The 14,066-nt window shown below is 45.8% G+C and overlaps 1 pseudogene; it reads right to left on the reverse strand.

The window, feature by feature from the left end:
- Positions 1 to 713: 713 nt before the first annotated feature.
- LOC141049118 (uncharacterized) overlaps positions 714 to 14,066 on the reverse strand; it is a 61,536-nt pseudogene continuing 48,183 nt past the window's right edge.

Here is a 14,066-nt window from a genome sequence, read left to right on the forward strand (position 1 = left end):
GTGGCACAGAAACAGAGAACTGGTCTAGTGGGAAGATTTCAACGTCTTCTGTATTATGAACCTACTGAAAATTTTGCTTACAAATTCTGGGCTAAAGTGTGAATGAGGAGCTAATGGAGCCGAGCTTCAAGCTGTGCCTGGGCTGCTGTCTACGAGAAATCCGTCAGCTTCTAGTCCCTGTCTGACTTTCACCTTATTTGTCTGGCGGATGCTGGGTTTACATCTTTGCATTACTTTGAAACCACAGCGGCCCTGTTCCCATGGTCATGGTGCGGGGGCATAATGTACAGTAGCCGGACTCCTCTATTCTTCATTCCCGGTGCACTAACATCTCGCCGTGACATTGATTTAGTGGTGGAAGCAGCAGTGAGTCCATTTCTCCACATTGTCCCAGGAGCCATTATTCAACGTGTCATCCGCAGGATTGGACCAGAGCACAAGGACACCAGACAATTCTCTGGTGGCCCGGGTCCTCGGTGGGCCCTAACGCAGGACATTGAGGGAGTCTGCTGGTTTCAACTGAATGTGCGTCTGAGGATGCGCCTTCTGTTAAAATGGGCGGTGGTGTGGAAAGTCTGCCCTGCAATATTAAACATGGCCGCCAACCTATCAGAGGCAGGCGGCTGACGTCAGTGCGCCCGTCGCAGGCAGCACATGTCAGTGACCTTGATAGACGCTCTAAAGTCAGCTGCCTGTCTCTGATAGGTCAATGGCTATTTTCCACGACTGTGCCAGATCTGAAGGGAGTTCACAGACCAGCAAGAAGAATTTTTTTTTCTTCTGTGGAGGTGCCGGGATTTCTGCACGAGGCGCAGACTGCAGACTGGAGAATACAGAGGTTTGCATTGTTTGCAGAGCAGATCACTCACGCCTCCGTCTTGTGATTTCCAGGGCTCCACGCCTCCATATTGTGATTTCCACGGCTCCATGCCTCTGTCTTGTGATTTCCAGGGCTCCACGCCTCCATATTGTGATTTGCACGGCTCCACGCCTCCGTCTTGTGTTTTACACGGCTCCACGCCTCCATCTTGTGATTTCCACGGCTCCACGCCTCCGTCTCGTGATTTCCACGGCTCCAAGCCTCCGTCTTGTGATTTCTACGGCTCCACGCCTCCGTCTTGTGATTTCCACTGCTCCATGCCTCCGTCTTGTGATTTCCACGGCTCCACGCCTCCGTCTTGTGATTTCCAGGGCTCCACGCCTCCGTCTTGTGATTCCGGGGCTCCATGCCTCCATATTGTGATTTCCACGGCTCCTTGCCTCAGTCTTGTGATTTCTATGGCTCCTTGCCTCCGTCTTGTAATTTCCATGGCTCCACACCTCCATCTTGTGATTTCCACGGCTCCATGCCTCCATCTTGTGATTTACGGGGCTCCACGCCTCCGTCTTGTGATCTCCATGGCTCCACACCTCCGTCTTGTGATTTCCACGGCTCCATATTGTGATTTCCACGGCTCCACGCCTCCGTCTTGTGATTTCCACGGCTCCATGTCTCCGTCGTGTGATTTCCACGGCGCCACGCCTCCATATTGTGATTTCCACGGCTCCACGCCTCCGTCTTGTGATTTCCACGGCTCCACGCCTCTATCTTGTGATTTCCATGGCTCCATGCCTCCGTCTTGTGATTTCAGGGGCTCCACGCCTCCGTCTTGTGATCTCCATGGCTCCACGCCTCCGTCTTGTGATTTCCACGGCTCCACGCCACCGTCTTGTGATCCCCATGGCTCCACGCCTCCGTCTTGTGATTTCCGGGGCTCCACGACTTTTCCTTCTTGCGGTTTGTTACAATCTCAATATTGAGGATTGCACAGTGTATGAAATACTCTTCTTGGGTCCTTATAAATCGTTGCTGGTCGTCTTTGTGTTCAGACCATTCCTCAATTACATTATTTTTGTCCATTTCTACTTTGATGAATTTTCGATCTAAAAATAGACAAATTGCGCGCTTAGCGTGGAGCGCGGCGACTGGAAAGCGCTAATGGTTTAATAATGACATGTTTCTATATGTTCAATGTATAAAGTGAGGATATGTTTATCATGTGCACAATTAATGACCCTTCTCGTCGGCTTATAATAGGGACCCCATTGCCTGGTAATTGTATCCTGTTCTCCTAGGAACGCTCCATTGCCTCAATGCAATAATCAATCTTCATGGCGCGACGGTCGTGAAACGCAGCAGTTAACATTAAAAGTTGTCAGAAGAGGAAAAATAAAGCAACTTTCATCGCTGACATGTAAATGAACGAGTCTCCACAGTGCCCGAGGGGGCGGCGTAGAAAAATACAGGTTATCGTTACATGGAGGGAAACTGTTCATTATAATCGGGTTTATGGAGATGGAGTCACACAGAATCTGTGGAATGGGCTGAGAACAGAACGCACAGAACGCACGGACGCAGCAGATGACGCATTTGCCCTGAAGTTCTCAATAATGCACTTTCCTCTGTGTTGTTAATTGGTTTCTATGTGTTGTAAATCTTGTTTATGTAGGTACAAAGGAAATAATAATAACAATAATAATAATAACAAAGTTAATATTGTACTGCCATGATATTAGGGAGCTAAATTACAATGTTTTTAGACACTTTTTATGGCTCTGGTATTTGGACACTGTATTCCATGTACTGCTATTGAATGGCTCTTTTATATGGGCACGGTATTGCGATGCCACATAGGAATTGTATCACATTATTCTTGGACACTGTAATGTATTAGTGTTTAAATATTATGTTGCTGTTTTATACAAACATTGCATAGTAGTGTTCTGAATCTATTTTATTAATCTAATTTGACATGCATACACACCACACGAATGCATCGCCCTGTGGCAAAGCTGGGTATTTGGTTGTGTATCTTCCTAGTATTACTTAGAACATTATTATGTGTTAAACAATTGGGTTTGAAAAGTTTGTCAAAACTTAATTATAGTGCTGTACACAATGTATGATAAAAGAAAAAGTGGCAATGGGTAAAAGAAATAAAACCACCTAACCATGGCTAATAATGTGAGAGTCACTAGCAGCAGCCAAAGCTCCACAACCACCACCACTGGTATCAGCTGTCCGGGCAGTAGAAGTACGAAACACAGGTCATATTTGTCCTTTATCTCTGGCAAGTGGGGTTGAAGAGGAGGGCGTTATGGAATATATGTGACATCACTTGACTTGGTCTCAGCAGATTGATGTTACCTCTGACAGCAACCCCTACAGTTTGAGTCATTTCTGTTCTGAACAGTCTGCCTAATCAAACAAGACTATGTGAGATCCTTTTTAGACCTATTATTAATTTTAAAAAAGTCGGTCACAGCACTGTGTTGTTAACTCCAGAGTTACCATCCAATTTTATGGTGAAGTCACATTGAGATGAATAAGGTTGTGTATGAGTTAAATAATTTGAAAGTGGTTGGATGCAGTCCTAAGAAACCTCAGTGTTTTACCTCCCGGGAAACCTCAGCGTTTCACCTCTCAGGAAACCTCAACATTTTACATCTTGGGAAACCTCAGCGTTTCACCTCTTGGGAAATCTCAGCGTTTCACCTCTTGGGAAATCTCAGCGTTTTACCTGCCAGGAAACCTCAGCATTTTACATCTTGGGAAACCTCAGCGTTTTACCTTCTGGGAAACCTCAGCGTTTTACCTCCTTTGCAACCTCAGTGTTTTACCTTCCGGGAAACCTCCTAAGAATTGAGAAGATGGTGACAGTGACAGCAGAATCACATCTTGTGATGGTGTCTGAAGGATCCATCATGTCCTGACCAGCGGTTCCAAGAAATGGAGGAAGGAGAAGAAAACAGGTCAGGAGGGAACATCATATTATTCTGAGGCTTGGCCGAGGTTAACTGTATCAGAAATCGCCAAAAATTTTGAGAATCTGAATTTTTGAAGATTTGACTTGTACAAATCCAGCAAAATAGGAACCAGACATCTGCTATCTATTCTGCCATGTGTCAGCTTGTAGCCTGGCCAGGACCACCAGAACAGACCTAGCACAGGAGAGGGCAGGCCTAGCACAGGGGAGAGGAGGCTTAGCACAGGTCAGGGCAGACCTAGCACAGCAGAGGGCAGGCCTAGCACAGGAGAGGGCAGACCTAGCACCGGTGAGCGTAGTCCTAGCAAAGTGAGAATAAGTTTTCATCATTTTTAACTCCTTTCTGTCATGATCCATGCTGGATCATGTCAGATAAAAGCACTGGTATCTTGACAAACGAATGTGTGGCAAAAAACGTTCAGGTCCGGACCTGTGTGTGAACGAGTGTGTATGGGTACCACCAAAAAACATCTAGTGGAAGTGTGTTGTGGAGTCTTACCAGCTCATACCAAACATACACATATATAACTCGTTCCCCAGGTCGGCGCTTTGGAGCTCTGTGGTGCCTCCAGAACTTATATTGCCGATACCAGCGGTGCGTTTGTCATAAACCTGAAGTGCAGGTGGTTGCTGGGGTGAACTCTGGATGTGGGCGTCCCCTTTGTAGGTAGTTCTTGACGAGGAGCGATTTTGAGGGTCCAGAGGCCCCTCATTAAGGGGAGGGTACTGTCATATGATCCATGCTGGATCATGGGATCATGTCAGATAAAAGCACTGGTAACCTTTTTCTTTCTCTCTCTAAGCTTTGTGCTTAGAGATAGTTTTGCCCCCGGTGTCCAGTATGGTCATTGCACTGGTGTTTTTAGTTCTAGTTTGCCCTCACTGGTGGTTAGTGTAATTGCACGGGAATCACTAACAGGTGTGTTTGCTCAATAAAGGTGTGTCAGTTGTGCTCACTCACGTTGGTTATATTATTATTGGTCTTTTCCTACCAGTCTGGGTGAAGGAATGAGCTGGAGGAGAGTCCAGGGCAGCTCAGTCAGAGTCCTGGAGTGGCAGCTATGGTGTCAGCGAGGAGTTCGTGTAGAGCATGGTTATCAGGATCCTGTCAGCGCCGGCGGACTGCTGTTACTGAACAGGATAACTCACCCAGACTACGGGGGGACCTGGGGTCCGATACTGCAGGGAAAATTCTGACACCAGGACATGCGACACTGAAAGTAGTTTAGCAGCACCAGGACCTACGATCATGTGACCATAGGAGGCGTGGCTTAGCGTCCTGCTGCTGGAGATGGCAATAGAGTTCTATAACAGGAATCCTGGAGTACAGGCTAGGGAAACTCGGATCAGACAAACGGAGGGTCATTCACAGAGAGGGCGGCGCGGTACCAGGGGGAGAAGCAGAGAATAGTCAAAACGTAAGCAATGAATCATGCACAGAGATAGCAACGCAGTACAAGGGGGCAGTCAGAGAATAGTCAGGTCCAAAGCAAAAGAGTCATACACGGGAATATCAGAGCAGTACAAAAGGAACAGGCAGAACTCGTAACAGGGACAGAACTGGATCAAAACCAAGCAAGCACAAAGTATCACAGTCACAAAGCACACTAGGGTCACACACTCGGCCAAGGGACTGAGTATAAGCGACAAGGAGTGAGCCCACAATAAGGCTATAAAAAGCCTCCCAGAGTCTCAGAGTGAGGCTGTCCAGATTAACCACTGAACTACCTGATCACACAAACACAGCAGCTCATGACAATGGTGGAGTGGCAGCTATGGTGTCAGTGAACAATTCTTGCAAAGCTTGGTGGAGTGGCAGCTATGGTGTAGAGCTGCACTCAGTTTGCTGGACTCTTTTACTGGAAAGCTGCACTCAGGTGCTGGACTCAGGTGCTGGACTCTGTGGCTGGACAGCTGCACTCAGGTGCTGGACTCTGTTGCTCCAAGGCGGCACTCGGGTGCTGGACGCGGTTGCAGTAAAGCTGCACCCAGGTGTTGGACACGGTCGGAGGAAGATGCACTCAGGTGTTGGACTCTGTTGCTGTTAGCAACAGAGCAAAGCTAAGCGTTTCCCTGTTTGTCACTTTTCCTCATGTTGGTGTTAGTACAGCGGTGGGACCAGTGCCTGCACCACCCAGCTCCCTAGTAAGGAATAGGTGCAGGGTGTGCTAGGGTGACAGGTATCCTGATCGGCGACAGGTGAGGAGCCTGTATAGGGAACGTTAGGAGTGTTAGGGACACTGACTCAGGGGAGTGCAGGAGGTCTCCACGTCCCCCGTTCCCTATCGCAGGGCCCACTGTTGTATCTGTATCCCTTTCCCCTGGGTCTTGTTGTTTTAGTTACCGGCCTGCGGGTCGTGTCACACAGGACAGTTACACGTGCCGTGTCCTGTTGTTTTAGTTACCGGCCTGCGGGTCGTGTCACACAGGACAGTTACACTTGCCGTGTCCTGTTGTTTTAGTTACCGGCCTGCGGGCCGTGTCACACAGGACGGGGCACGTGACATTTTCCAGCACTCTGTTTATTATGCTTTAGAGCAGTGTTCCACAACTCCGGTCCTCAAGAGCCACCAACAGGTCATGTTTTCAGGATTTCCTTAGTATTGCCCAGGTGATAATTGCATCACCGGGACAGGCAAGAATTCCATCACCTGTGCAATACTAAGGAAATCCTGAAAACATGACCTGTTGGTGGCTCTTGAGGACCGGAGTTGGGGAACCCTGCTTTAGGGTCTGGATTGAGACCAAATCCCTATTTTGCATCTTTTTTTGGGCACACTTCAATCCTGGTGTCAGATTGGTGAAAGTTTTGCTCAGCTCTATATGTGACCATTGTCCATCTGAAGTTTAGACTGAAGTTTAGGGTACAAGGTTTCAACACTAAGTAGATTCTCATTTTTGCAGGGTACTGGAGCAGGTCGCCCAATAAATGTCCGTTCTTTTCCAGTTCTCAGGAATGAACGATCTACATGACTTGGATTAAAAAATGTAATAGTATTTAAAATATTGAGATCTAAGATTCCTAAACAGATCTAAGATCACTGCTTGCTGGAATTTAATAGAAACCTTCATACATGACAGATTTATATCTGCTGGAAGGAAACAGTGAAAGGATTTATTGCATGATGGTAAGAAAAGATCTTGTCTAACTGATTGATGGTATATTAGAAAACTGTACAGTAAAAGACCCCCTTTGAAGGTTTCCGTAGCGTTAGCACAGTTTACAATGACTGAGTGCAGAATCCATAGGTCTCAATGGCGCCGGCCATGGCCATTTCTGCCCTGAGTTGCTGGATTATATCACGAAGGGGTTGTGTCATAATGGGGTTGTCCAATCTTCTTTCTTGCGGACCGCATTGCTCCGCTACCTTCCTATGACGACTGACAGTTCAGACTAGTGGCCGGGCTGCACTGCTGGCCCGAATTGTGCGCTCTCTGGGCTGTCTCTGCAGCATTGGAGGACCGCAGGGCACCGATACACCGATCCGGCAGCTTATGTGCGGGAATTGCAGGTGCTATAGCTAACACAGATTGCAAGCACATGCTCCTTGCCTAGATTTTGGCTACCTCTGATAGACCTCAGAAGTGGCCTGTAACTTAGGCAACAAGCTATAAACGAAGGAATGAAAAGTTCTCTGTTCTTGAGAATGGACAGGATTTTTTAAGTTGAGGTAAATTGCCAGGCTGCCGGTTTTTACAATCCCTTTGCAGTTTTACCCATTTAAGCAGTTGAGAGTCAATGCCTTTAATTATTCGTGCGCTGCTTGTGTCCACATTTGCCTCCCTCACCTGTCACTGACCCTCAATAATCCCTTTTACCTGGAAGAAGCAATTTATCTGGAAGCAGAGAGAGCAGCGCTGTCAACGAACCATCAGAACTATGGGCGCTCCGCAGCGTGAAAGATTCCCCCAAGAGCGTCGTACCAACTCCAAATAGGAATCGAGCCGGGAAAACGGCCGACCACAGCGAAGGTTAAACACTTAATTCACGGCAGAAGAACATAAGATTTCTGTCCATCACAGATGCTACAATTCCATCAATGTAACTACCAGCCCTCGCGATGAATCCGTTATTGTTACGTTGTGATTCACTTTGTATCCGGCAGTGTCACAATATGGAAACAATTCTCAATAACAGATTAGATACAATCTTGTATAATGAGCTGCAGAAGCTCCTACAGGCTCATCCAAAACACAAGCACAGGTAATTAGGAGCTTTGTAGCATCGTTCTGAAAACCAAAAACAAAACAAAGGTAACAATAAAATACATTTCCTAAGACGACTGTGATATGCGGCAGAGGCCACTGTCCATCTAATTCTTATACAGCGAAGGACGCAGGGCTTCCATGTTTAAAGAAATGTGTTGTGCTTTTGCCATTCGTCCTGCCACATCGCTACTTTTGGAGAATATAGACACGCCTAAAATGCACTTCCAGGCTAATTAGCATGTTTCTTCAAATCTTGATTTCTCATTGCTGGCACACTGCAATACTACAAAACAAATAGAATTTGTATTGTTGGTCTAGGATCTGTACAGCCTTACCGCTAGAAGCAATAGTAAGACATACTAATGGGTTCCCTGTAAGCACTGGGAAAGATTTAGGGTTTTCATTAACTAGAAATTAGTTAGAAATGTAACAATATCCAAATAAATTATTATTTCTTATTATTATAGCGCCATTTATTCCATGGCGCTTTACATGTGAGCTCATTTCAGAAGACAATTGAATGAGTGTAACGTCCCACCATGCCCCCTCCCCCCTCTTTTCTGACCTCTCCAACCCTTTTTTGAAGAACTATATAGTTTTAGTCGCCTTATAGCAGTCGGATTAAACATCTTAAAAAACAATCTAAGGCCGGTCTCACACGTACAGATAATTCCATAACCGGAAAAAACGGTACCGGAGCTATCCGTGTCCGTGTGGATATGTGGTACCTCTGTGTGGCACACGTGTGCCGCATCAGGACCACACGGACGGCCGCCGGGAAGAAGCGGCTACAGTAAGCACTGTTCCCCGGCGTCTGGTGCTGAACTCGGCTGTCATTCTTCTCTCCTGCTCTGCCGGCAACAGCGAGCAGGAGAGAAAAATGAATGAAAACCCGACGTGGGGTCCCCCTCATTTTATGAACCAACCAGATGAAACTTACAGCTGGGGGCTGCATCCCTCAGCTGTCAGCTTCAGCCAGGTTGCTGTAGATATAGTATATCTTGACTTCAGCAAAGCATTTGACAAAGTCTCTCATACAATCCTTATTGAAGAAATGACTAAGTATGGAATGGACAAGGCAACTGTTAGGTGGATTCATAACTGGCTTAGTGATCGGACCCAAAGAGTGGTCGTAAATGGCTGCACATCCAGTTGGAAGAATGTCTCAAGTGGGGTACCACAGGGCTCTGTCCTGGGCCCTGTATTGTTCAACATCTTTATCAACGATTTAGATGAAGGAATTGAGGGTATATTGATTACATTTGCTGATGACACAAAGCTAGGAGGGATAGCTAATACTAGAGAAGAGAGAGAGAGGATTCAAAAAGATATAAATAAACTGGAGAAGTGGGCAGCAAATAACAGAATGGTTTTTAACAGTGAGAAATGCAAAGTACTACATCTGGGCAATAAAAATGAAAAAAGCATATATAGAATGGGAGGAATAGGGCTAATTGACAGCACATGTGAAAAAGACTTGGGTATACTAATAGATCACAGACTGAATATGAGTCAACAGTGTGATGCAGCAGCAAAAAAGGCAAATGCAATTCTAGGATGTATTAACAGAAGCATACAGTCTAGATCACGTGAAGTCATTATTTCCCTCTACTCCTCTTTGGTCAGACCTCATCTGGAATACTGTGTCCAGTTTTGGGCACCACACTTTAAAAAAGACATCAACAAACTGGAGCAAGTTCAGAAAAGAGCGACCAGAATGGTGACCGGTCTGCAAGCCCTGTCTTATGAGGAAAGGTTGCAGGATTTGGGAATGTTTAGTTTGCAAAAGAGAAGACTGAGAGGAGACTTAATAGCTGTCTACAAATATCTAAAGGGCTGTCACATTGTAGAAGGATCAACTATATTCACAAGGAAAGACTAGAAGCAATGGGATGAAACTGAATGGGAGGAGACACAGATTAGATATTAGAAAAAACTTTTTGACAGTTAGAGTGATTAATGAGTGGAACAGGCTGCCACGAGAAGTGGTGAGTTCTCCTTCAATGGAAGTCTTCAAACAGAGGCTGGACAGACATCTGACTGGGATGATTTAGCGAATCCTGCTTTGAGCAGGGGGTTGGACCAGATGGCCCAGGAGGTCCCTTCCAACTCTACCATTCTATGATTCTCAAGAATAGAGGGGTCCCCACGCTGTTTTTTAAATTATTTAAATAATTTAAAAAAACGGCGTGGGGACCCCCCCTATTTTTGACAACCAACCTCACTAAATCTGACAGCTGAGGGCTGATATTCTCAGGCTGGTAAGGGGCCATTGATCTTGGCCCCCCACAGCCTAAAAACAGCAGCCCGCAGCTGCCCAGAAAAGGCGCATCTATTAGATGCGCCTATTCTGGAGCTTTGCCCGGTTCTTCCCACTTGCCCTGTAGCGGTGGCAAGTGGGGTAATAAGGGGTTAATGTCACCTTTCTATTGGAAGGTGACATTAAGCCCGGGTTAGTAATGGAGAGGTATCAAAAAGACACCTATCCATTACTAATCCTACAGTAATTAAAGGGTTAATTGAACACACACACAATTAGAATAAAGTCTTTTAATGAAAGCATACACTACACACAGTTTTAACATTTTTATTACACTTGTAATTCCATAGCGACGCCATTGATCTCCTGTAAAAAAGGTGAAAATAATAAAGCAACAATATACATTACCTGTCCGGAGATCAGTCATGTCTCATGGCGTAATCCATATCGGGGGTTAATCAGTTTACAGTCGGAGTGCTGCTAATGCGACCGTTCCGACTGTAAACTACTGTAGAATGAATGCATGCTCAGTGACTAGCGGTGACGTCACCACTCATCACTGAGTCTGCGCTCTGCTTCTTGAGAACCAACCTTGCTGAAGCTGACAGCTGAAGGACCCCACGTCGGGTTTTCATTCATTCTTCTCTCCTGCTCGCTGTTGCCGGCAGAGCAGGAGAGAAGAATGACAGCGGCGATCAGCACCAGCCGCCGGTAACAGTGCTTGTAGTAGCGCTTCTTCCCTGGCGGCCGTCTGTGTACACGGAGGACAGTGTGAACTGTTCTCCGTGTGCACGTGTTAAGCACTTTTGCGGACCGTGTGTTCCCACAAACACTGACATGTCTCCGTGTTTTTCACACGGACCGTGTGTCCGTGAAAACACGCTGACATGTGCAGAGACACATTCATTTTGATGTGTCTACGTGTGTCAGTGTCTCCGGTATGTGAGGAAACTGTCACTACACGTACCGGAGCCACTGACGTGTGAAATCTGGAAAGTGTCTTCTGAGAGTTTATTGCTTAATTCTTTCTCCCAGGAGAACAGATAAATTGTTGTACCTTCTTCTATAGACAGTGTTATGAAAAGGATATTTTACTTATTTTTTGACATTTCATCTACACAAGCTCACAGTCATATAAATTATATGGATGCTTTTTGGGGACTTTTTTTTCTCTTACATGTATTTTGGGTTAAAAATAATTTTTGCTGTAGGGTTTCGCTAAAAATTTTGATCCAATTTGCCATCTACGGTCTCGGTGTCTATTGATGGCTGCAGAATGAGTTAACTGGGAATCTCTCAGTGAGCTCACTCTGACTGAACTTTGTCGTGGTCATAAATCAACTTAGATGAGTTCAGAAGAAAAAAAACAGCTAAAGTTTTCAACCTCTTGTCAGAAGCAGCTCCCTGACTGATTCTCAGGATTCTCCTCTGTTCTGTAGTCAGGAATGTGCAGGGAAATAAACAACATTAAAGCCAAATGGTGCAAAATTTTTAATAAAATCAAATAGCAAAAACTATTCTTAGCACAAAATATTTGCATTTACATGAAAATAAAAATACCCCCGAAGGCGTCCAAAATCCTAAAGATCACATGGACTCAAATATCTTCGCCCAACGGCTGCAGATAGTCGGAGATAGCTCAGTCCACGTCTTAAGGTTCATCTGCTCCCTCTACTACTTTTTCAAGGGTCTTGTGATGATGTCGTACTGTCCTGATGGGTGTGGTAGTAGGGTGGGGACCCCCTGAGTAGTACAGGACACGATTGTATATGCTGATCGCACTCTGATGATTTTCTGCGGCGCTCAGTGTCCGCCTGATACAAGCCGTGGATCTAATTCATACATCTTCCCTTGTCACTAATTTGACACTAAGTTTTGACAGCTCGCTCCTGGCTCCTACGTTCTAGGAAAGCAATGAGATTTCCCGGCAATTCATTCTGAATGATTGGTTTTGTGTCTCTGGGCGATTTACTGACGGTCAGATAAACATAAAGTCAGAATTCCAACGAGATCCCCCAATAGCAAAGAGTGAGAAATAAAAGCGAAAAATACCCGCCGGCCATGGCGGCTGCTCAGGCCGCTGCCGTCCTTCAGCTGTTATCTGTGGCTCCAGCTCTGCCTCTTCTCACCTCATTTACTTTTCATATCTGCAGACATCGAACAATGGAATAAAAAGAAACATTGTGTCAGAATGTAGCAAAGTGCTCTGCGGTGTCTGTGTACTGTGCGCTCACCATATGTACCAAGAGCAAGAGGGAGAGCAACTACACGTGCCACGATCAGACTGCAGGACGCAGGGATGGTGATGGGGAGCAGCTTCATGGCTGTGTCCTCCCTTCACAAACAGAGGAAACTGGGCAAACTGCAGTCATATTACTCACTGAGTTCAGTGGGAGCCAAAGACTGGTGCAGGGGCTGTAATAGCACCCGGGCCCTGGAGCCTACGGGGGGGCCCAAACGAACCATATGGCCCATATGAAAAGACCATTAGGGTATGTGCAAACGTTGCAAATTCATCTGCGGATCCGCAGCAGTTTTCCAAGTGATGTACAGTACCATGTTATCCTATGGAAAACAAAAACCGCTGTCCACATGCTGCAGAAAAATCCACGTGGAAATGCAGCGGTTTATTTTCTGCAGCATGCCAATTCTTTGTGCGGATTCCATTCTAGGAATCCGCAGGTGTAAAAACGCAGGCGAAATCCGCAGGAAATCCACAGTAAATCCGTAGGCATTTTGACCTGTGCATTCTGCAGATTCCGCACGGAAAAATCCGCACACGAATCCGCAACGTGTGCACATGCCCTAATACAGGTGTTTTGTTTTTTACGTTGAATTTGAAGCAGATTCTGAACCAAAATCCACTTAAAAAACTTTTTGCCACAGAAAAAAAGAAATAACTTGTCACTTCTTTGATGCAGATAATCCAAGAGTGCGCAATGGGAAGACAGGGGTGCCCGGTCATGTGTGGGGCGGCCTTTAGGGGGCGGTAGTTTGCTTTTATGAAGATGTAAAGGGCCGCCGGGGTTGCCGAATGCCTTTTCATTCTCTTCCTCTCCTTGACAATAAATACATTGTTGCGATCCTTCTGTAAATATTTACAGGAGTCCGTGTAGTTATGATGAGGTCAGAAGGACTGTAAACCTCGCGCGGCTCAGTGGCGGGCAGTTAATAATATCACGTCCAGCATATGCCCCGTGTGCACGGCGGGGTTATTCCAGAACGATCCGTTTGCCCTTAGTATAATGAACCTCTGGCTTTGTGTACTGAGGAAAGAAAGCGTTAATGTCAGACTAACACGGCACGTGCCATCGTGTGGATTTCACTCATCTCCTTGTTCGCCATCATCCTTTAGGGAATTTCTTTTTCAGCGCTCCTGTAGAGCCAGATCAATAATCTCTGACTTTTTAATCAGTTTCTCATTATATAGTCATCCTTATTGTTTACCTGCACTGTAAGATGAATTCTTAAAGGGAATCCGTCACCACTTTATTGGGTTAACAGGTAAAAATATCATTCAATTTAGTGTCACCTATGCATTACACAAGTACTTCTGATGCCCCGTGACTCCCCACGTATGATCCATAAATACCTTTTTTATTCCTCCCGCGCTGTATGTTAATATGGTCGGTCTGTTCCGATGGGCGTGGCTTATTTTCTGTCCTCCCCCCCCCTCGGCTTGAATTTTTTAGAAACGTTACTGGAATTATGAGTTGAGCCAAATTTGTGACATTTCCAAAAGTTTTATGCCCGAATTCTGGAGAAAACTCTTTAATGCATTGGACCATAAA

The sequence above is a fragment of the Dendrobates tinctorius genome, unplaced genomic scaffold (genome assembly GCF_039654945.1).
Source record: "Dendrobates tinctorius isolate UK_male_01 unplaced genomic scaffold, ASM3965494v1 ptg000143l, whole genome shotgun sequence".
Taxonomy (NCBI): Eukaryota; Metazoa; Chordata; class Amphibia; order Anura; family Dendrobatidae; genus Dendrobates; species Dendrobates tinctorius.